The sequence below is a fragment of the Ambystoma mexicanum genome, chromosome 1q (genome assembly GCF_040938575.1).
Source record: "Ambystoma mexicanum isolate Mex_15411 chromosome 1q, UKY_AmexF1_1, whole genome shotgun sequence".
In the NCBI taxonomy this organism is placed as follows: Eukaryota; Metazoa; Chordata; class Amphibia; order Caudata; family Ambystomatidae; genus Ambystoma; species Ambystoma mexicanum.
The window spans coordinates 835,905,200-835,930,192 of NC_090922.1; the positions used below are offsets into that span (position 1 = coordinate 835,905,200).

A 24,993-nucleotide genomic window follows, 5' to 3' on the forward strand; every position below is an offset into this window, starting at 1 on the left:
CCAGCTCCAGGCTCCTGTAAAATGCCACTGTATGCAGTGCATCAAGGACAACAGCAGGGCCCACAGATATCGAACAGTAACGCTGTGTCGAATGGCACGCTGACGTATTACCAAGGGGCCACAGTGGTCGGAGGAAATCCATTTGTCTTTCCAGGGACAAACACATATCCAGATTAGGACAGCCCACAGAAAGCCTTAGCGTGCCAGTCCTATCGGTCACTGCCGCAACCAAAAGAGGAACCCTTGGTGGGCATGGAGATAGGCAACAAACCATTTATTTTTATGGTGACACTGTGTCAACCAAATCAGACATTAGGGAGGGAGGATTTTCTTTTGTCAGGCAAGGATATAGATATGCAGGGCTTCTCTGGGCAATTCAATCAGTTCCTTTTATGAAAAATTACCCATTAAAGTGGGGGCAGAGAGGTGTGGGGCTCTTTGGTGTATTCTACTGCGACCCTGATCAATGTATTGTGAAGGGACATTCCAAGTAAGCTCAACATGACAATCTCGTTCACTGAATGGGGCCATGGTGTGCTCGACGCCGGGTAAGTGTACTGTGAGCGTGATGTTGACTTTATATGCATTAGGCATTGAATCTGTATAGTGAGGAATACCAGTGGCCCCCGATTTGTTCATATACAGTATCACAATACTGCTTAGTGCAGTACCACAGGAGGCTAACAGATACTGGCGAGTGCCCTCTGAATTCCTGTTCAGGCCTGACCAAACTCAGGAGGTAGTAGGGGGAAATGATCATGCTTGACACAGAGCAAGTTCTAGTGTCAAAGGAATGGATTGTGTTGATCGCAGTTAATTCCGATAATGGGGAGTGGCGCACAGTGCTGTGTATTGACCCTACTATACCAATGAAAGACATTGAAGATGAGGAACTCTTTGAGAACAAAGAAAGTGAAGGGGGAGTCAATATTGGAAGTATGAGTCCCGTGTGAGATAATGATACAATATACTCATGTAACTTGTTCCATATTATTGATAAGGAATGCCCCATCATTTGCTTCCGAAGACCTGTCTCAGGTACCTGATAAGCTGTGGACGAGTAATCCGCATGATGTAGGTGTGCTACGGAGGGTATCGCCAATCCACATTACTTTGAAACCTTGCGCTGTGTTGCCCAGACTTAAACAGTATCCCTTATCAAAGGCAGCAGAGGAAGGGATTTATGACACCATTATGGCCCTCCTGCATCAGGGTATTATAGTACCATCTAATTCACTGTGCAATACAGCTATCTATCCCTTGAATAAATCAAAGGGGGGCTAGTTGCAGGATGATTCAGGATTTGTCCCCTCTCAATGATGTGGTGCTGGAAGAGTTTCTGGTGGTTCCAAACCATGCTACAATACTGTGCAACATACAGGTTGAGGCCACCCATTTTACTGTGGTGGATCTGAAGAAAGCCTTTTTCTCAGTACCCCTGCATCCAGACTCACCATATCTCGCAGCGTTTACTTTTGCCAGGAGCCAATCTCAACATACTAGGCTTCCCTCAAGGGTACTGCGAATCCTAGAGTATTTTTAACAGTGTCTTGCATGAGGATTTAGGGAACATTGATATCCCCAGCACTATCTTTCAATATGTGGATGATTTGCTGGTATGTAGCACTACCCAACAACAGTTCAGGGAGGATTTCATTGCCTTGATACAATTGTTAGCCTGCAAAGGATACAAGTTTGACAGAGCAAAGTTGTAGTACTGCCAGCAGTGGGTGCTGTATTTGGGTCAATTGATTTCAGTAAATGGTAAAAAGTGACTCCAGAATGTGCAGTAGCAGTGCACGCTACCCCACCCCCCCACACCCTGCCCGGTGATGGTTAAAGACATGCAAACATTTCTAGACCTGTGTAATTACTGTAGAGCATGGGTTTTTGACTACACGTCATATACCGGACCATTACTGCAGGCACTCAAGGAAGCACAACGAACGGAAAATGCTATTTGGACTAATGAGATGGTCGCCAGTTTTCAGGAGCTGAAAAACGTTCTCTCCACTGCTCCTGTACTGGTAACTCCTGACTATATTAAAGAATTGTATCTCTTTTCACATTCTAATGGACAGATAATGACCGCAGTCTTGATGCAACACAGTACCATGGGTCATAAACCCTTAGCATATTATAGTGACATGCTAGACTCTGTCATACAAGGACAGTTCCTGTGCGAACAAGCGTCGGCTGCTGCTGCTGCTTTTTTCATTGAGTAGTCTGCTACTATTGTCATGGGGTGTTCACCGACATTGTATGTCGAACACTAATACTGGAGCGGTCCAAATCCACCCCGACTACTGTAGTATGCCATATGAAGCTTTTACATTCCATCTGAGGCATTTAAGGAATGTAAAATGTAGAGTATGGAATGCAAGAAGGAAGGCTGTTACAGGAGTTGGAGTAAACTGCGTTAGGAGGCGGTGGGCATTTAGCAGATACATCAATACAGAACAATTTGATCCTTTATCTGCTTTGTGGATCATTTAAACTACGCAAAGGGCTTACGTTTTTGGTCTGTTTCAGGTACGTTTGTGGAGGGACTTGTTTGCTTTTTGCAATCATTTTCTGACTAGTTTGTGGTTTTCACCTTGTGTTTTTCTTGGACTTCCACCCCATTTTCTGGGTTGGTCTGCATCTAGGGTATGCAGTCTCTGTGGTGTAGTCCTTGGTTTCTGACTTTCTTACTGTCATAACTCTCCCCCTTGCAATTGGCTGAAACAGTCAGGTGTCTCTCTGCTGTTTGAATCTCATTGGTCTGTGCCACACCTGTGACTGGAACAGCTGTATCTCAAAGGCCCTTCCAGGGCAACCTTGGCCGGGCACCCCTCAACTAAGGGCCCCAAGGAAAAGGGCAGCTCCTACAGAAGCAGCTCCAGATCGTGGCCGCCGGTGTCATTAGGGGAAGCAGGAAGCCTGCAGTCGTCAACCTGCTCCGACTGACAAGTTAAGTGTGGTGTGGACAGGGGGGCAGCAATCACTGCACCCCACCAAACTGACCCACCTCTCTTAGTACTCTTATCTCTCTGACCTCACCACCCATAAGCCTACAATCAAATGCATGCACCCACAATCATAACAACCACACCTCTCATACAGACCTTGTGTTAGCCTCCATAGCTAGACGATTTGTACTGTTTATCAATTTCTCACACCATAGTTAAGTCTGTTGCTTGTCTACTCTCATATCTAGGTGAATCGTATTGCTTAGCCATTTCTCACATCTAGGTGATCCTAGTTGCTTAGCCTTCTCTCAGATCTTGGTGAACTGTGTTGCTGTGACTACTCCCACATTTTCTCAAGAGGATAGCTCAGTGGCAACATGCTTGCCTTGGAAGCAAGACGGCAGGCAACCACCCAAGTTCGATCCCCAGGTCCGCCCTTAGAAACCTCTGGGTATTAAGCGTGTTATAAATAACCTATCATATGAAAATACATCTTGGCGAATTGTATTTCTTAGCCTTTTCTCACATCTAGGTGAATTCTATTGCTTAGTCATTTCTCACATCTTGGTTACCAGTGTTGCTTAGATCACTCTCAGATCTAGGTGAATTGTATTGCTTATCCACTTCTCACATGTAGGTGAACAGCCTCGCTTTGACTAGTCTCAAATCTAGGTAAACTGTGTTGCTTGGACTGCACTCTGATCTAGTCAAACTGTTTGGTTAGCCATTTCTCAAATCATGGTTAACTGTTGCTTAAACCGCTTTCACATCTAGGTGAACTGTGGTGCTCAGCAATTCCCCACACCTAGGCGAAATGTGCCGCTCAACTTATGCTCACAACTAGGCGTACTATTTGCTCAGCCGTTTCCCACCCCCCCCACCCCAATCCAGCTGAAAAACTAAGAAGACAGAACCCACATATAGTCTATCGGACAACTACTCCTACGAAAAAGTCAGGCCTCCCGTCACCATCCAGTATAGCCCACACCAACAAGCTGCCTAAGACACACCCGGTAACCCACAACCAGACCCCTAAAAGAAAACTTGCAAAGAAACAACTGTTAGACCAGAAAAGTAACCCTATAGTCGAATGATATGTATAATATGTTGGCCAGAAGCCAATCGCATCATTTGACAAACATTGTGATCAAAGAATCGACACTGTAACCAAAGGGCGTCCATTTCCTCTTTTCTTTTCTGTCAAAACGCTTTGCAAAATGTATTCCATGCTTTAGACTCGCACACCATGCGAGGGCACAGCTTGAATGCTGAAACACTACCATAGACAGGAATGTCAAACTGTGCAGAAATACATTGTTTTTCTCTTTCACTAAGTCCTTGAAGGCAAGCAGAAGCAGCATAAAATCAGCAGACCAGGTGCCGGGTTGTCTTGCAAACGCTGTAGCAAAAGGCAGTTACAACATGAATTATATTCTTCTAGCGGTGCTCCTTCGCAGAGAATGGTATTTTCTGCTTCAAAACTATCTGACCCTTAGCTCATGGCCCAAGTCACACAGATAACGTAGTAAGGAATGTTTCCCTGCTAAGAACACGATATCCACGCTGAGCCAGAAGCTCCATGTTCCCCATAACAGACAGAAAGCTGTTTCTGCTGCCTTTGTTAAAATAACTATGTTTAGGCTGAATGAAGACTTTTCATAATTGTCAATCACTGAACCCTAGCCTGTATGACATGAATGTGGGCAGATCAAATTGCCTTCACAAAGATTATTTCTAATGTATATATATTGCTGCTTGAGCGATGCTCGCTCTGTGTCGCATCTCACAGTGTTTGGGAACACACGTCGTGAGGCGGTGAGACCCAGTCGGCCGACTGAGAATACTTTGCAATAAACCAGACTTGTTTGGAAAACAAATCTCGTGTCTGACATGTCCCTTTAGTATATGGTTATTGTGCCTTAGTTTCCATATGCGGTCTTCATGGCCTAGCAAATATGGCGCCCGAACAGGGACCCTCCCACTTATGCTCCATCGTATACGTTGAAGTTGAAGAAAGCAAAAACGAGTCGAAGACTAAGCCGTCGAGCCGGGATCGGAAGGTGTTCGGGCTCCCCTGTAGAAGTGATGAGACTCCTCCGCAGAGCTGTATACAGCTGATCCCTGATCAGCGAGCAGCACCCAAAGAGCATCAAGGCGAGGGTCCTGGAACGAGGCAGATTGAGCCAGACACGCAGTCACGACGATTCTTGGTTGCGTCTGTATACAGGCAAATTGTGTCCTGAGTGACGAATTGGTTGATCAGGTGAGCCGTGCCCCGATTCTTAAACGTCCTGATATTGGTTGAGTGTTGCTCTTGCAATATCAAACGCCCAGGGTACGAAAAGGGTAAGAATGAACCATGCCTGGAAATTTGTCTTCCTGTTTAGTGTAACGCTCACCTGATTCCCACGGAGGCGCGGGTCTTGGCAGGAAGCTGTCTGTGACTCGAAAGGTGATGTGCAGGACTCGATTGGCTTCTGGGGTCGAACCTCTTCGCACTGTGTGTCGGACTCGAAGAGAGGTTTCTGCAGGTGAAAGAATATGGGGGTTAATGGTCTGGGTAGTTGAATGTCCCTCTCTCCCTCTCTCTTCCCAGCTTTTTCGTAGAGCCCCCAGGTCAACGTGCTCACCTTATATAGGTGAATGCTGGGCTCTCCATCTGCGTCTGGTGCAGGGTGCCGTTGCCAGTTCCTTCACTGGTGAAACATAGGCCTCTTGAATTCAGAGGATGGTTACCGTCGTTGTCTGCACGAGCGGTGAGTTTCTGGACACCTTTTGTCTGTATAGTCTTTAAATGCGTGGCACGTTTATATGCAGACTCTATATAATGCTTTTCCCTTATGTATTGCAGGGCTCTTGAGATGGAAGATGAAATAAAGCGCCTGGAAGTTTGTAAGTATGGCAAGCGCTCTAATTGTCTCTTTCCTTGCAGCTTAGTTCGTGTTAAAGAGACGCCAGAGTATTTGCAGGCGTTTTATTGCGACAAGCGGGATGGACGTAAGTAAATACCTGCTTAATGTCTTTTCTTTTGCCTTTCAGATGTTGGTTTGCAGCGCCGGAGTCCGCGGAATGCCAGTAAGTTGTTAACGATGCTTTGTCTTTACAGGCGGCGATACAGAACGAAGAAATCTGGAATCCACAGCGTGCCGGTAAGTATGGCAATACTTTTGCCTTTGCAGGTGGAGATGCGGCGTGACTAAGCGACCGCAGCCGATGGATCAGGTGAGTAAGTGCTGCGTGTAAAATTCGCCTTGCTAACCTGTTGTTTCTGTTCTTTGCAGGTGCCGATGATATCTGGATACCGAAATGGTAAGTAGATTCTTGCAGGTCCAGGATCAGAAGAAGAAAAGCCGGAGCAGACTCGGTGAGCGTTCTGCTGCAGATGCAGAATAACGCGAAGCAAGCTTCATCTATCGGGTGTGGTTTAAATAGCCTTGGGGTGATGAGGCGTCTTCTTCCACGGCCCCGCCTAGGTAAGAAAAGAGTTCCAGTTTCCAGAAGAGTTCCAGTGCTGTATCCAGGGAGTGGAGCTGCCCCACCCAGGTAAGAAAGTAGTCCCTGTTCTTAGATAGCTTCTTAGTGACTGGTAAGTAAGCAGCATGGTCTGCTGCAGGTAAGTCCACCCAAGCATCCTTACACCTATCATGAGCCCGGTGCTCCCAGTGCCGGGACCAATGGTTTTGATGAGCCTGGTGCCACCGGCGCCTGGACAAGGTCCAAAAGGTCCCAGTGGGGACCGGCTGGTGCCTAGGACTAGGGTTAGGGGCCTGCTTCCAAGGACGTTGGGCTGGTCCTGGCTCCTTGGAAGCAGTGATCATGACATTTAGTGAGTTTTTTTCACTGCGGTAGACAATCTTTGGAAACTGGCCAGGTCGCGCCACCCGAAGGGTCGCCGGCACACGAAATGTATATCAAGTACGGAATAGGGGCAATAGTGTTTAATGCGATTTGGCATAGGCAGACAACGTGCATCAGACCTTCAGTGGCCTAATAATGGGAGCTTTGAATTAGCACTTATAGAACATCTAGAATCAGTATTGCTACGCAAAAAGGCCCGACCCGCATCGTTCGTCGTAAGAGACTGGAGGAAGGAAGCTAATCTCTGTTTGAGAAGTAGGGAGCAACACGCGCGCAGACATAAAACGAATGTAGAGAAAGCGCTAGAGCATGACCAACATCAGCAGACAGAAGCCATTAGGAACATGGACAGGGCCTTCCAATTAGATGTATAGAAAATATATCCTCACCAAGATTTGCATACATCAGATGAACTAGTAAAATATTAAATGAGCAAAGAAATGAACATCAAAGTACTGACCCAGTTGCACCTCCTCCTTATGTACCGCCCATTCCCGTTAATCCATCCGCACCTTTAGGAAGCAGTTCCTCTCCCCCTGTGCCTGTGACATCATTTCCTCCACCGCCTCTAGAGCATGAGTTAGCCGCTTTAGCAGGCAGTTCTACAGAGATGGGGCATGCGCAAGGAAGCATTAGACAGACTCGTAGCACGATTAGCAAAGGAAGGAAAGAAGAACTGAAAGAATGGGCCAAAACGTATATGAATGATGACAATTAAGTGGCTGTGCAAAGTTCCATATCTGATCATAGAGGCCTTGGTGAACAGCAGGTATCGTTAGAATGCATGGGGAATTATCTTGTCAAAATATGGGGTGATTTGACCGATACAGTGGCACCGCAAGAGTTGCGCGATTTGGTTGTTCTTTCGAATTTGCGAGATAATGTGTCGAAAGTACGAGAACACATAAGCCGAATATTTGTGTTTAAGCGAGAACTTGATCGATTGCATAGAGAATTATTCAAAAAAAGATAAACCACATATGTCGTATGTCCAGCAACGATTTTTGCCACCGTTGAAACCTGTTAGTGAAGAGATGCGGATTTGTACACGAGATGCGCTTAGATGGATTACGGAAGCTGCCATTTCCCCAATTAAAGTGCATGATACGTTTAGTTAGTATACACCAGAAATGCAGAGAAAGTTATTACAGGTTATGGTAGAGTACCTACAAGTTGAATGCATGAAGAATAAGATAATGTTGTCCCGTTGATTTAATGACAATTTATAAAAGAGCTTTTTCGCCTGAAACAACTGTTTTTTCACTTGATTTAGCTTTGTTGCTTAATAGACGAACAAATGTAGAATTGCCTAGTTTGCAATTATCCATGAGGGAGGTGCCTCTCACGTTTGTCCCGAAAGTAGAGGTTGCTGCCTCTGGAGGAACTCTAGAGCGAACGATAGAAGCTCATTATATCGCACAGTTTGTACATGTCCCTTTTCCCAGGCAAGAGGTAAATACAATAACGCAGACGGTCCCTGTTATTAGGAAGCACCCGTCAGGATTGTATAAAGAAATTGAATCTTTTTTTAATTCATCTGTTTTTACATTGAGTGATATTGATTTATTGTTTCCTGTGATTCTTCCTGTAGACATATGGAAACAGGTTAGGAATATAAATGACGCACCGATATTAGGTGATACATGGGAGAATTTGACTAGAATTGATAGTGAGAAAAAAGTTGGAGAGAAGCCACCGCAGGTAATGTTGGCTCTACCATTGCGAATAGTAGAGAAATTTAAAACTTTGGTGCCCGAAAAAAGAATAGTTTGGGATAAATTGACTGCTTGTTTGCAGCGCTTAGAGGAAGGAGCAACGGATTATTTTAATCGATTTGAAATAGTATTTGCAGATTCTAGTGGTTAAGATCTAAGCACTGAACCAGAGAAGAGATTGTTTGTTGGGTGTGAGGGTTATTACCGAAAATTCAAAGTCTAATAATGACAACTGGAAGTGCATGGCAAGCAAAAACACAGAGTGAAGTATTACATATGGCCCAGTATTATGAGAACAGAGTAAATTCAGAAAAGGATAAGGAACCAAGGGACACAGGGAATTTGAAAACAAGAGTACTGTTACAGCAAGTAACGAACAATAATAGAGGTGGTGGGAACGCACCGTCCAGAGTCCAACATGCATTAACGTCCAATATGCAAGGGGGTCCAATAGGGATTAATCAATGTGCCTATTGTAGACAAGAAGGCTATTGGCAAGCTCAGTGCCCGCATATAAATGGGACTTTTCAGAGAAGACAGAATAGAGGTTGTCCGGGAATACAAGGACAGAATAGAAACAAAAGAGCGCCACAATTTCAGGATAACCAGGGTAATCCGAATCAGAACCAACAACGAAACAATACAAATGGTGGGAATGTTTTTGACAATCAGTCCAATGCATATTACTCTGGCGACTTTACATCTGACGATGTACTGTTCTACTAGGACAGCCCGAGACAGGGATTGGAACCAGTATCTATTCCCGTAGACCTGAAAGGGCCCTAGGTAGAAATGAAGGTTGGGGGAATAGGGAGCACATTTTTTTGTGGACACAGGTGCACAAAAATGTTCAATTGACCATCAGCAGGTTCCATAAATACCACTGTCAGGGCATAAGAATGTCTCAGTAGGGTTCTCGGGTACGCGAGTAATTAGTCCAGTGTTGCAACCAGTACCTATAACATTAGGTCCATTCATAGAGTCTTGCTCATTTCTTTTGACAAAAAATTGCGGTGAAAATTTGTGGGGATTAAATTTGCTGAAGAAATTGAATGCAGTCATTTATTGTTCTCCTGATGGAGTGCGTTTGACAATCTTGCCACAAAAGACTCCTGTATCACAATTTGTATCTAAGCCACTACCGACTGAATTGAGTAAAGTACCGGCTTGTATATGGGCAGTGAACGATAATGATGTTGGTTGTTTGAAAGTAGAGCCAGTAAAAATTGTTCTGAAAGAAGGAATTACATTACGGCGTATTCCACAATATAAAATTTCGGCTGAGGGAGAAAAAGCATTGAAATGCATTGTATCAGATTTGAGTAAAAGAAACGTTATTGAAAAAACTTCTGCTAGTACTTGCAATAGTCAGATTCTTCCGGTTTACAAGTAAGGAGGTAATGATAAACCTTATCGTTTTATAATTGATTTGCAAGGAGTGAATAAAGTGGTTGATCCCCAATTCCAATTAGTCCCGATGCAACTACAATTTTGACTAGGATTCCAGCCTCTACTTCGTATTTTAGTGCGAATGACCTGAAGAATGCATTTTTTTGTATCCCAGTGCATCCAGATAGCAGATATTTGTTTGCTTTTTCTCTAGGAGGACGTTCATTTACATTCACACAAATTCCACAGGGCTACACTGAGTGTCCAAGTATTTACAGTAGAGCGTTGAAGGAACAATTAGATATGCTTGAACTACCGCCAGGCTGCGTATTATTACAGTACATAGACGATTTGTTGATAGCAGCAGACACAGAAGATATTTGTAAAGAGTACAGTTGCATTATTGACACATTTTGCAGCAAATGGACACAAAGCTTCGCTAAACAAATTCCAGCATCGTCGAAAGGAAGTGGCCTACTTGGGCTATCTCCTTTTGAAGGAGGGAAGGAGATTGACACCAAAAAGAATAAAAAGCATCTCTGATATGCCTATTCCAAATACGCAGAAAGAAGTCAGGGCTTTAATTGGCATGGCTTCATATTGTAGGCAGTGGATCCCTAACTTTTCGATGATCGTGAAACCAATAGTGGCATTGACCAGGAAAGATGTTACCTTACCTTTGCCATGGAACATGGAATGTCAAGAAGCATTTGACCTGCTCAAAGCTGCATTATGTTCAGCTCCAGTTCGGGGCACGCCAAATTACGACAAGAGTTTTAAGTTATTTGTGCATGAAAACAATGGATGTGCTTTGGCTGTTTTGACCCAGGAGCACAGCGGAACAAATAGACCATGTGGTTATTTCTCTTCCACGTTGGATCCTGTTGCATGTGCTTTGCCACGTTGTTTGCGAGCTGTTGCTGCAGCTGCTGCATCAGTAAAACAAACCAAGGGAATGGTTTTAGGTCACGCTTTAACCGTAATGGTACCTCACTCAGTGGACGTTCTTTTAAACAGAACTCAGACGCAACACCTTACATCAGCCAGATTAACAAGGTATGAAATAGTTCTATTTGCACCACATATTCAAATTAAGAGGTGTTGCGCTTTAAATCCGGCCGAGTTAATGCCCCGTCTAAATGAGAAAGGGGTGAAAACCAATTCCCCCATGATTGCTTAATGGTTACTGAACAAGAGACAAAAGGACAAATTGACCTAATGGACACCCCACAGAAAGAGCCAGATGGAGAACTGTTTTGTGACGGTTCTTGTTTTAAATTACCAGATGGCACATCAACTGATGCTTATGCCATCACTACACTGAAAAGTATTATAGAAAGCAAAAGAATCCCATATAACTCAGCACAAGCTGCAGAATTAATAGCGTTGACAAGAGCATGTGAAATCACTGCAAATCTCAATGTAAACATATATAATGACAGTCGGTATGCCTTTGGGGTGGTACACAATTTTGGTCGATTATGGGCTGAAAGGGGTTTACTGACATCACACGGAACCAAAATCCAACATGGCACTTTGATAGTGAAACTATTGTCGGCACTTACGCTTCCCAAGCGATAATGAAATCTGAAGCACATAAAAAAGTAACATGTAATGTTGGAAAGGGAAACGCATTTGTAGACAAATTTGCGAAACAAACTGCCACTGATTTACACACAAAAATGTAAGTCGAAAAAATAGAGGAAGTACCCTGCATGATAGAAAATGGAATTGAAACAGTTAAGGAAATGCAAGCAGAAGCTACTGTAGATGAAATAAAAAATTGGTCTGAGGGCCCAGCAGAACTAGATTCTGAAGGTTGTTGGGTGGACAAGAAAAACCAAGAAAAATAACCGATGAATGTTACAAAACGCCTATGTAATGGCAATGGTCACTATGGCCCACAGTCCGACACATATATGTGCTAGAAAAATGTTACAACATCTGGATTCTGTATGGTAGAATCCACACATTAGAAAAACTGCTGAAAGATTGGTGAAGAACTGCATGACTTGTTTACAACATAACATTGGAAAGGGAACAGTGACGCCAGTAGGAAGTTTTGGGCCACCGTCCATGCCATTTGAAGTCAATCAATTTTGATTTCATAGAAATGGAGAGGTGCCAAAACTATAAATATGTCCTCGTGGTGGTCTGCGCATTCAGCAAATGGGTTGAGGCCCATCACCTGAAAGATTGTATAGCTATGTCCACAGCTAAAGCCATGCTAAAAGAGTACTTTCCCTGTTTCGGGCTGCCCCGTGTCATATGGTCAGATACCGGCTCGCACTTTATTGCGGCCGTGATATTGCAAATTTGTGCAGGTCTCCAAATTGATAAGCGATTCCATTCAGCCAGACACCCGATGAGTGCCGGTTTGGTGGAACGTCAAAATGGTATTTTGAAAAACAAGTGGAGTAAAATATGTGCAGGGAGCAATTTGAAATGGTCCGATGCACTACCGCTAGCTTTACTTTGCATGCGAACAACTGGACAGACGAGGACTGGTCTCTCCCCTTACGAAATCATGATGGGGAGACCAGTGAATGCTTGGAATGTCCCTCGGCCGAAACGGTTGAGGGATATAGAGTACCCATTACTTATTGATTACTGCCAACAGTTAACTCAAAACTTGCGTTTAATTCATCAGCAGGTGCAGGAGGCTCTTCCTGTCAGATATATCAGCCCAGGACATTGTCTACAGCCTGGCGAGTGGACGCTTGTGAAACATTTTGAAAGAAAGTGTTCACTTGCTCCACGCTGGACGGGACTGTTCCAGGAGCTACTGGAATGAATGGCCACAAGCATTGGATCCACGCAACACACACGAAAAGAGTTCCGTTTGCTGTTTCACATGAGAAAGAGCTTGATGATCCTGACATAGAAAGAAAGACAGCTGCACTTGATCACAAAGATATCATTGCCAGTTCTCTGTCAGAAGTGCTTCCTAAACCCGAGAAAGAGCATGGGGAGATTGCAACGAAGATCGAAAGGCCAGAGGTGCCTCAACTTTGTCCGACTGCTGCCTCATCATCATCACGCAGTGCATCTCAAACTGGCACTGATCTTGCATCTGGAAATGAGAGTGCATTGTTCATCGACCATACTGTACCTGGAGCTGTGAGGTACAATCTAGGTTCACAAAATCAGAAATGATCAGCTTTTGTTTCGCCTTTGTTCCTAGCTCACGGATGACGCTGGGAACGCAGGCCGAGGCAAAAGGAGCATATGAGCTGTATCACGTTGAAATTGAAAGCTCCGACACGCGGTTTCATGGTGCTACCATCGAAAAGTGAAGGACCATTGCAACCTAGCACGGACAAAGGCGGGCATATGGTACCAACACTATCAAAATTATATTTGCTCCTGCCTTCTTGGAGCTCTGTGCAAATTCACATCAGCTTGCTATCATCAATAGACAGGCTAGCCTGGACTGGCCTGAACATTTGTTGCTACCGTGTGTTGCTGTGGAGAACTTTTCCCGATGGACACTGACAACTTTTCTTGAGATACAGTACAGACAATGCCTATATTCACTCCTGCTCCCTCCTGCACCGATGCTGTTGATGATATAGAAATAGAGATTAAGCCTACTGGAAGAAAGACTTGGTTCGGAAAGAATAATATGCTAATGATTATGATACAGCTTTGCATCTTGATTACACTGGTCCCACTATTCTGCTATCTAGAAACACTGCATCCTTTGAATTTTCCCTTGACTGCTACCAATGCTGCTACTATGAGCAGCCCAGTACATGTGCTCTCTTATACTCTCCCCTCACAAGAAGTGAAACATAGAAAAGGGTATGACAATAATACATTGCTATTGATTATGAATATGACCCATGCTATCTTGAATCGGTCCAATTGTTGGGTCTGTTCCCATTTACCTCAGCACGGAAAAAGAGGAATGGGTTGGTATGTACATCCTTTGCCACTTAATACCGCCTGTTACGCATCATTAAAAGCACTATTTTTCAGAAAATGGAATGATAGTGTCACTGGTCAGTTCGATGTAACAAACAAATGAATTTGAAAGATTGGCATTGTTCCGTATTTACAAGCAGAAACAAAGGAAACCTGGTAACAACAAGTCCAGTAGATAGGCTTTCTAGGCCTTATAAGTCGCTAATCACTTTTAAGATGGCACTGGTAGGAAATAAAGATGCTGTGCCTCCCTCTTATACTATTAATCATAGTCCGCGTTCTGTCCCATTTTGCTTATGGAAATAGAGTTCCCACCCAGTGGGAACATTCACTAGATGCATGAATATTGCTGTGCTTGAGAAGAAAAACCATTATATATAGGAGGTTCTGATATATTTTATATGCGGAGATCAGGCCTACCCATGGTTACCTAGAACTTGGGAAGGGACCTGTTATTTAGGTATACTTCTACCTGGTATATTTCTGTCTAAAACTGCGATAGCAAAATTATCTAGATCTCGGCCACGTCGAGATGATACCGCAGGACAGATCGTAGGGGATGTAGCAAAACAATTTACACCATTTTGGGGACAAGCAATAAACTCATGCAATATAAGGAAACTGTCCAGGGTGTTAGAAAAAACAATACATGGGACAACAGATATACTTTATGACTTAATATGACATTGGAACAAAAAGCAATCAGATTAATTGCACTTCAGAATAGAATGGTGCTCGATATAATTTTGGCTGATCGTAGAGGAGTATGCAAATTGGTGTGGTCAGCGTGCTGTGTATTCGTAAGTGACTCCTCCCCCACGATATTTGAAGTAATAAAAAAAATTGCATTTCCTAAGTTCTGAAATTCATGTTCCCACAGGTGGTTGGAATCTGAATATAAGTTCTTGGTTTTGGGAACTGCTGCAATCATGGGGATGGAAACTAATTGCAATTTTGGTTATGATACTTGGAATCCTCATGTTCTGCTTTTGTTGTATACAATGCCTGCCAGTCCTCTGCTCCCAAATGACAAATGTGTGTGTGCATGGAATTAGAAGGAAACCTCCTTGCAGTTTAAGTGAAGGTGCACAACACGAAAATGAAATAATTAAAGAATTCATGGCAATTAATATTTCTGATGGCGATTATAGCAGCAAGGGTAGTTCGGAATTGGACATGTGGTCCGATGAAGACGCGATGTATGGATGATGCTATTGGTTTAAGGCCAAAAGGAGGGTTTGTTAGACCAGAAAAGTAACCCTATAGTCGAATGATATGTATAATATGTTGGCCAGAAGCCAACCTTATCATGTGACAAACATTGCGATCAAAAAATAGTCACTGTAACCAAAGGGTGTCCATTTTGTGAAATGGCAGCCATTTCCGCTTTTCTGTCAAAACGCTTTGCAAAATGTATTCCATGCTTTAGACTCGCACACCATGCGAGGCCACGGCTTGAACGCTGAAACACTAACAGACAGGAATGTCAAACTGTGCAGAAATACATTGTTTTTCCCTTTCACTAAGTCCTTGATGGCGAGCAGAAGCCACATCTAATAAGCAGACCAGGTGCCGGATTGTCTTGCAAACGCTTTAGTAAAAGGCTGTTAAAACATGAATTATATTCTTCTAGCGGTGCTCCTTCGCGGAGAATGGTAGTTTTTGCTTCAAAACGATCTGACCCTTAGCTCATGACCCAAGTCACACAGATAATGTAGTATGGAATGTTTCCCTGCTAAGAACACGAAATCCTCGCTGAGCCAGAAGCTCCATGTTCCCCATAACAGAAAGCTGTCTCTGCAGCCTTTGCTAAAATAACTATGTTTAGGCTGAATGAAGACTTGTCATAATTGTCATAATTGTCAATCACTGAACCCTAACCTGTATGACATTATGATACCCTGGAAGAAGTAAACGGGGAGTTCCTCAAATATTATAGACGACTATATGAGGATGTAGGAGGAGAAATGAGCCAAGAAATACAGGAAACAATAGAGGATATAGGGCTGCCCACCTTAGATGACTTGGAACGTGCGGCGCTAGACGCCCCCATCAACTCAAACAAATTGGAGACGGTGATCCAACACCTACCCACATGCAAAGCGCCTGGGTCGGATGGGTTACCCAGTGAGTTTTACAAAACATAAGCAAGAGATGCTCCAGCCGCTACTCGCCATGCTTAATGAGGCATACGAGCGGGGGGGAACTGCCAGTGTCTCTCCGCGAGGCAGTAATCATCCCACTCCTGAAACCAGGCAAGCCAGACGTGGACTGTGGGTGTTACAGGCCCCTGTCCATGCTCAACCAAGACAATAAAATACTCACAGCAGTGCTGGCTAATAGGTTAAAGAGGGTAATTGGCAAACTGATACACTCGGACCAAACAGGCTATGTCCCCGGCTGAAACATCACTGACAACCATAGGAGGTTGCACCATATTATTGACCAGGCTGAGGGAGACCAGGGTGAGCTGGCTATCGTGTCATTGGATGCGGTCAAAGCATTCGATTCAGTGCGGTGGCCATGGCTGAAAGCGGCCCTGAAGGGTTACGGGATTGGGCCAGGATATACCAGGTGGGTCCAAATGTTATACAGCTCTCCGATTGCTAGAGTTAAAACAGGAACCATAATCTCTGATAAATGGCAGCTCAGCAGGGGGACCAGACAGGGATGTCCCTGGTCGCCCACGTTATACATCTTGGCATTAGAGCCACTGGCAATATGCCTGCGGCAACAATACGGGGAGGTTGGGATCCGAACGAAAGGCGGAACACATCTGATATCATTGTACGCAGACGATATGCTCCTCTATCTGCGCTACCCCGAGGAGAACCTGCAATATGTGTTGGAGGTGATGAACCGTTATGCCACCCTCTCTGGAATATCGGTAAACCCCGGGAAGTCCAGTTTGTTCCCCCTGGGCAGATACAGGAACACCCCACTGGAGAGATTACCCATCCTACAGATACCCTGGAAGCCTGAGACATTTCGGTATCTGGGCGTAAACATTTACCATAAATTAGAGACGGAACACAAACACAATACAGCGAAGGCAGTTGAGGGCATTAAGAACAGCATGGGGTTCTGGTCTCGTCTACCCCTGGGCATGATGGGAAGAGCAGCCCTGCTCAAAATGGTGGTTTTGCCCAGACTTTTACATTTTTTTGTGAAAATCCCGTTCTTGGTTCCCAGACGCTTTTTTGTGAGACCTCACAGCATGTGTAGGGGCTTCCTATGGGGCTACTCCAGGAACAGGGTTGCCCTGTGGAAACTGCAAAACACGAGTGATAAGGGGGGCATAAACCTGCCGAATTTTGAACTGTATTACTTGGCGGGACAGCTGTTATATGTGGCTAGGTGGCCATCTACAGAGGACTCTGCGGAAGCCAGGCTTTTACGAGGTGACTGTGCCCCTTACTTCCTAAACGAGAATGGCTGCATAGAACAAAAGTGGCGGAGAGGGGGAGATTGTTGATGCTGGGTTGGGAGATCTGGCGTGGAGAACAGTGAGTGACACAGACCCGCTCTCACAGCAAGTCCCACTGGGGGCGCTATGTGGGGCGGACTCCCAACTGCTTAAAGGGGTCCGCAGATACTGGGAACCGGTGGGCATAGCTACTCTCGGAGATATATGGCAGGACGGGGAAGCGGTGGAATTTCAGAGGTTGCAGGAGGAGACAGGGGTGCATGGAGGCCAATATATTACTTACACCAGACTTATTAAGCGGGTGAAGGAGAGGTGGCCTGAGACAGTGTTAATAGAAGAACCTGATGCCACTTTAGAAATGATGTATGACATCTCTGAGGGAGGTCACGAAATATCAAGGATATGCGAACTCCTAAGAACGAAGGCAGAGAAGGAGTTGCCCCAACAGAGGGATGCTTGGGAGGAGGAGGTGGGAGAACCCATGACAGTGGGACAGTGGGAAAGAGCCCAAAGGTACCACAGGAAGGTGTCCCGGAACGTGAGGCTCCAGCAGATCCAGCTGTATATTACCCATAGAGCCTATATGACCCCCGAAAGGATAGCCAGGTTTGGAGGCTCGGCTATACAGAAATGCCCCAAGTGCGGAGAGGTGGAGGCAGGGTTGCTGCACATGTTCTGGGCCTGCCCTGAGATACGGAAATTCTGGAGCTGGATGTGAGGCTTGCTTGGGCATGCATGCTTGGGAGTTTTCCCAGGCCACGTACTTCAAAACATATAAGTAAAATGAAAGATCTAGCCTATGTTCTGGCCAAGCGCAGAATCGCAATGAGGTGGAAGGCGGCCCACAGGCCGAGGGTGGAGATTTGGTGGGCGGACCTTTTAAGATGGGCTGAAGCAGAAACTGTTGTATGGTTTGAAGCTGTTACCAGGGGAGGAGAGGAGGAAGTAGGCCCCCTGATAGCCTGGAGGCAACTGGTGACCTCAATGGCGAACCCTCACCAGGATAACCACGAAACGGAAGACTCGGATGCGTCAATGAGCACCGAGATCCCCGTAGACACTTATGTAAATGGCACAGATGTGACGGCTAGTGTTTAGGGGGGAGGGAGGGGGGTGGACAGTAAATATTTTTGTGTAATAGGACATGTGATACAGATTTATGGAGGTCCACAAAGGTTGTAATGTTGTTTGTTTTTTGAAATAATAAAAATTGTTTTAATGCTGTGTGCATAATCATGCGGAGGCAGATAATTTTTGCACTTGCAATTAAAATGTACACAATTATAAAAAGTGTGTCAAATGATGAGTATGCACAGTCTAGCTTACATATTCAACCTTGCAGTCAATGGGGTACATTACTATAAATAGTCAGTGACAGCAGAGTCTTTGCTCAAGGGTGAGTGATTGTCATTACGCCAATCGAAGGAGTTACAAAATCTTCATGACTACAATTAAAACATCAAAAACCTCACTCTCCAGGAAGTGCAAGTGCCGTTCAAAAACAAACGAATAACAGTTACATTTGTAATTGAAATAGAAACTCAGCAAAACCTGTCCCTGTGATAATCTAGATAGGTATTTAGATAGGTATTTACTATGTAGCGCTTCATACCTGGTTCGTCCAACATCTAGGCACTCTGATTATTATATCCCAGGCGATACTCAGTTGATCGACCTCTGAAGAATGTTAGCCTATAAAATAGCTCAGCCGGTTGAGCACTTGTTACTGTGATCTGTGCATGATCTGTAGGTTGCAGGTTCGAATCCCGGCAAGGCTAACTCAGCCTTTCATCTTTTCGAGGTTGATAAAAGAGTACCAACTTCGGTTTGGTGAGAATTGTGAGAAATATGTTCTCTGTACAGCGCTTTGCTTGATTTGATTTATTAATATGCATATAGTCAACCAAGACGTTACATATGTGTATATACAACAAAAACATCTTCCAAGTTAAAAATACAATAACATCTGGTCATTACTCTAGTTTTCCAGTTAAAAATCAATTAAAACCAACTTCTTAACATAGCACATACCTCAAGTAAAATTTTCAAATTAAAATTCCATCAGACATTTTTAAGAATAGTCAAACACTGCATAAAGAGACATGTGAAATAATAAATTAGTATCATTACATCCTTTAAAAGATTTTCCCAAATTTCTTTTAGATTTTCCAAATCATAGGTCTTACTATATCCCTTTACATATTTCAATCTTATAGTTAAGAGACTCTCGCATTGGCACATTAAATGTTCAGCTCAATCGATAATACTCTGCACAATCTACACCATCTGTTACTACGTGTGATACTACATTTAGCTCCTTTTTCCACCAGATCTCCGCTCCATATAACAGACATGGCATCACTTTAGCGGAGTATAACATCAATATTGTGTTTAATGAGTATCCACCTTATTTCCCTATAAAGTGGCTCAAAGCCATCATAACATTCATACATTTGCTTTTTAATCTCTGTCCATTGTAGTTTCCAAGATGATTTATGGTCAATAATGACCCTCAAGTACCAATAAGAGTCCACCACTTCTATAAACTGCCCTGCAATTTTCCATCTCAGTTTCTTTTGTTTTACTCATTTGGTTTTCTCTAAAAAAGCAATCACCTTAGTCTTTCCTAGATTAATTTTTAATCCATTATTAGATGCAAACTTGTCTAACGTAGTAAGCTTCTGCTGGAGACCTCCTGGTGAATAATCCAACAGTAGGAGGTCATCCACATAGCTTGACCAGCTCAGTTTTAATGTACCATTTTTAACATCGTTCAACACTATCGCACTAAATGCGAATGGTAAATCTGCCAAATAAAGGTTAAAAAGTGTCACAGCGAAGTTACATCCTTGTTTAACTCCACGGTGGGTTGGAATCAGCGAGGAAACTCCCTTCACCATCCAACCTCCCTCTCACAGAGGTGTTCGAGTATAAAAGTCTGATCATAGTGATTAGTCCTGCTGGTATTCCCCATTGCTTCAATTTATTCCATAATTTATTTTCGTATGGTGTCAAAAGCGGTGGAAAAATCCATAAAGGCACCATAGACATAGCTCTCGCCTATACCAGGCATAGTGAGGATTTGGCCCGAAATCCTGATTGGTTGGGCGGAAGTATGTTCTTATCTACAATCCATTGATTCAGCTCTTTAAGTAGTACTTTAGCAAATATTTTCGCCGGAATATCCAACATCACTAACATCCGGTAGTTAGTCCTTCTAGCAAACCTTTTTGTGTACAGGTAAAATTGAACTTTCTTGCCATGTTTTTGGTACCTTCCGATGTTTACTTATCCATATAAACAATAGATGTAGAGGTTGTGTCAATTTTTCAGGTGATAATTTTAGTAGGGCATTACATGTCTCATTTGGGCCTGTCGCTCTTGAAGACGGTAGAGTCTGAATCATAGTTGTAAGATCTACTACACACTGATTGCTTTTCCAAACAGTCTTTTCCTCGTTCAAGTTGGGCGTTCTCAAGGTCTTTTTGACATGAGCAATCCAATCTTGTTCACACACACTATCAATAGGAAGAGCTTTCTTCTTAATTCCATTAATTACAGACCAGATACCTTGATGATTGTTGATTCTGGTCATTTGCGCTAGTGTTCTCCAGATTTCATTATCTGTGTCATTTTTGTATCGTCGTAGCCACTTATGTTCTTTCTTCACTGCTCTTCATCTACAATTAGCATCCTCCACATTAGCATTTTTAAGATTTCCTATAGTAGTTCTTAGTTTGTCTTTGCCTCGTAGATCTCTTTGTCGAATAAAGGTTTGTGCTTATGGTTCAAGTTCCATCTTTCACATGTAGAGACGTATACACATTTCTGAGATGTGACTACTTTAATTGCTTCTGTGACTGGTTCAAATGCTTTAATCACTAATGATTCATTAACATGTATCTTTTCAGTAAAGATCATGAGTTCTTGACCTGCTATATTTTTACCTTTTTCTAATTTTACTGGGTTCAGTTTTATTCGGTTCACACTGTTATATATATATATATATATATATATATCTATTTGTTTCATGTTCGTTCTTCTTAGCATATTCTGTAGTCAGCAGTAGATACAATGGTACATGATCACTTTCCTCCCGGTTTCCAACTACCATATCTAGCATGATTTAATCTGCCCTGTCATTGATAAAAATATAATCAATAGTGGTCACTCACTCTGGTAGGACTTCTTTTAGCATCACTTGGACAGTTTCCATTTAGTAATTTCAGATTAAAGGTTTGGATCAGCCTGGCCCAGCTAATCCCCTGTTTATTTGAGGTTTGAGATCTTACTGGGCCAAAATCATGTTTTTCTTCTTCATATGAACTGCGATCAGCTATTATAGCATTAAGGTCATCCAACAGAATAATGGGAATTCCAGGATCACTTTTCTCAAGTATACGAGTTATGTAGTCTGTATGTTTATTCTATTAAATACTCCATTCGCAGGATTATATATATATATATTTATATATTTACACTAGCATGAGAGCGATCATAGCACCTTCACAACATATGCGAACAGCAAGTACCATGTCAGTGGACCAGATGTTATCTTCTCCCACCCATGGGTATCGTATCGAAGTTAAAAGCCCTCCCCTTCGGTCAACCTATGGGTACTTTAGCCGCCAACTTTTGTATAGTACTGCAGCCATCAATTTCACAGTACTCACACATCCATGTTTCCTCTAGTGCAACCACAAAAAGTAGGTTAATATTAGCTAGTAGTACCTCTTCAGCTGACAAATGGGTATTACCTCTAGTATTCCATGATATTACAATATCGTTGTCATTGATTTTGTTGGCCAAATTGCACTTTAAAAGCTTCTGGTAAACATTTTCAGTATCCTTCCTGTGGGTCATAAATGCTATTCTTTCTTTGTGCACTGTCTACATGTTCCTTAGTCATTCCATTCATAGATTTTTCTTTTTTGAAGGCTCTTCGCAAGATGCAACTATTGTCTGCTTCTGATCATTATTTTCCATATTTAGAAATATCCACAGTGGTTTCTTTACATGAATATCCCCGTTTTCTGAATTCATTGCTATATTGTAGAATATATTCTAATATCGGCACATTAACACACCATACTTTTGTGGTTACTATTGAAGTGGATACCAATTGATCAACAATCCTCAAGTCTTTGGTAGTTATTCTCAAAAGGTACAATAACCTGACATAGGTTAAGTATACGTGATCTATTAAGGAGAATATTACCATTATTTTGATCAATTTCTTGAAATTGTACTGCTTGTGTATGGGGTGGTTTATCTTGTTCTTATTTCCTTGTTGGCCAGCCAACCTCTCTGATGGATTTTGTTCTTGTTGCCTTACATTATTATCTACTGTTTTCATCTTAACTGTCTCATCACTTATAGTGATGCTGGCAGTTTCTGGAGTCTCGATAAAAATATTCTGTAGATCAGCAAATAAAATGTCTGATGTACAATTATTTTTCACACTCATTTCTTTTCGCTGCTGTTTTGCACCCCCATGCACGCATGGGTAAAGATACAGAAAGTACCTTCGCACTAGGGGTTAGCCAAATAGTTACGAATATCATTACTCTTTTTAGAGACACTATTAGATGTTTTTTTAGGAGTCTCAGTTAATGCATGAATTGCAACCACATGTTCATTATTTTTCTCATTTATATTAGTTCCTTGCTTACTACTTTTGGTGGGTTTCTTCGGTTAATTCATTCCAGTCACTGTATTTACCAGGCCTCCTTCTATATTCACTTCCTGCAAATCAGCAACAATACATCCATTTCTGCTCTGGGTCTCTTTTCTCCTTATACATGGCTGCCTGTGTGTATTTCCTAGCTTGTTTTACTTTCCTCTTCTTCTGATGGATGTTGGCATCTGCTACTAGATGCGTTTTTTTACGTTTGTCGTTCATCGTGTGAGTATTTAGATGAAGACTTTTGTTCTCTAACAATTCAATTTGTGCATCTGCTTGAGTTATTATTATGTTATTCTCTGTTGGGGTTATAGTGTTTACTAACAGTTTTCATCTCAGTATTCGCTTCAGTGTTTGTACAACTATCTCATTGTTTTTCTAGTTTTATTAATACTTTTATGTAATAATATTGAGTGCATATCTAATTTGCACTCAATCTTCTCACACTTGCCAACTAGTGTTGCCAAAAGATTTTCTGGTGCTTCAAACATTTTGTTAGAATTCATGCTGGATAGGCTCACATCTATATGTTCATCTTTACTAATCTCTGGATCTCCCATTACTGGGAAAGACTGTGGAGCTGTGCTGAGCAGCACAACATCCGCTTGCACCAAACGCGTCTCCACTATCAACCCAGTAGCGGTATCAACCTCAATTCTCATGTCGCTCTTCGGAGACAGCTGGTCATCACTTCCTTCCAGTTCTTCCTGTATCAGAATAGCACCCATTATGCTATTTCTAGGAGTTAAATTGCCATTTCTTTCAATTGTACAATGTCCAATTTCAACTATTAAGTCGTCTTGCGCGTCACTGTTATCATTTAATATCACAATAATTTCTGATTCCTCACTGGCAGTTACATAGGCAGGCTCAATGTGCTCATCTGCGCATCCGTTCTCTATAGTGTTATTGCTGTCACTTGTACGTCCACGCAGAGCTATTATAGTGATATTGCTGTTGCCATTATTTACACACATTGGGCTGTTTCTTCCTTCTGTCAGTTCTACTGAACTGATTCAGGACACCTCTGGGGATTTTCTAATAGTGTCACACTTTCATTGGGGGCAGGGAAATCTAGATCAATATCCACTCCTAAAAACGGAAGAGAATGGGTTTTGGTACCTAAGGGTGTTTGTCCAAAAAGACGAGACACCATTTGCGGAGCTGAACCTTCACCCGGCAGTTAAACGATTCGAGCTAAATGTCAGGCATTGGACTACCCTCCCAATCTCCTTGATGGGAAGAGTGGCAGTCTACAAGACGTTGAGACTTCCCAGGCTACTGTATGTAGTGCAACATGTCCCAATCTGATGGGAAAGAAAACACCCAGAGTCAAGTTGGAGATGTTGTGCAACACTCAGTGGGAAGGGGGGACTAGGTCTCCCAGACTTGAGGCTAGATTACTGGGCGACACAACTGGCCATAGAAAATGGATGGGCGTATGAGGGGGTAGAGATAGCCTGGTAGACATGGAACTGGAAATGATGGGTAGGAATGGATGGGAGGGCCCAAAAGGCTGGATGTCTGCTAATTCCAGCTGCAGTGGACACGGTCTGGAAACAATCCCATAGGGACCTAGGATGGGGAGAAAACTCATGTTAGCAGCAAGGATCTGGGGGGGAATAGGTGCATTGAGGGGAGCCAACATTTGCGATGGCGAAGGGAATGGAAAAACAAGGGGATATAAACTATGAGTGATGCAGTGACTTCTTGGCGGGGGGTGAGGTCCTGTCAGGTCCTTTCAGGAGTTGAGAGAACAGTGGGGGGTGCCTAGACAGGATCACTACAAGTATTTACAGCTTAGGCATGCCTTGGCGACATACATGAATGGAGAAAATGAGATCCCACCAGCTTCCCCAATCGAACGGAACATACTGGACAGAGAAATGATGAGGAAGCAGGTCTCAACTAGCTACAAAGCTTTAAACCTCAACTCAACTACATCGTTAGACAAGTTGTAGGAGAGATGGGCGAGAGACTTGGGAGAAATAGACAAATGGGGTGAGGCCCTGCAGTATTCCAGAGAGGTGGCCGTTGCAGCCA

The 24,993-nt window shown here is 43.2% G+C and overlaps 1 protein-coding gene across 3 annotated transcripts in view; it reads right to left on the reverse strand.

Annotated features, from left to right (window-relative positions):
• The window catches only part of CEP350 (centrosomal protein 350), a 2,433,119-nt gene that overhangs the window by 1,551,630 nt on the left and 856,496 nt on the right, over positions 1 to 24,993 (reverse strand). The gene's annotated exons all lie outside the window — the stretch shown is intronic.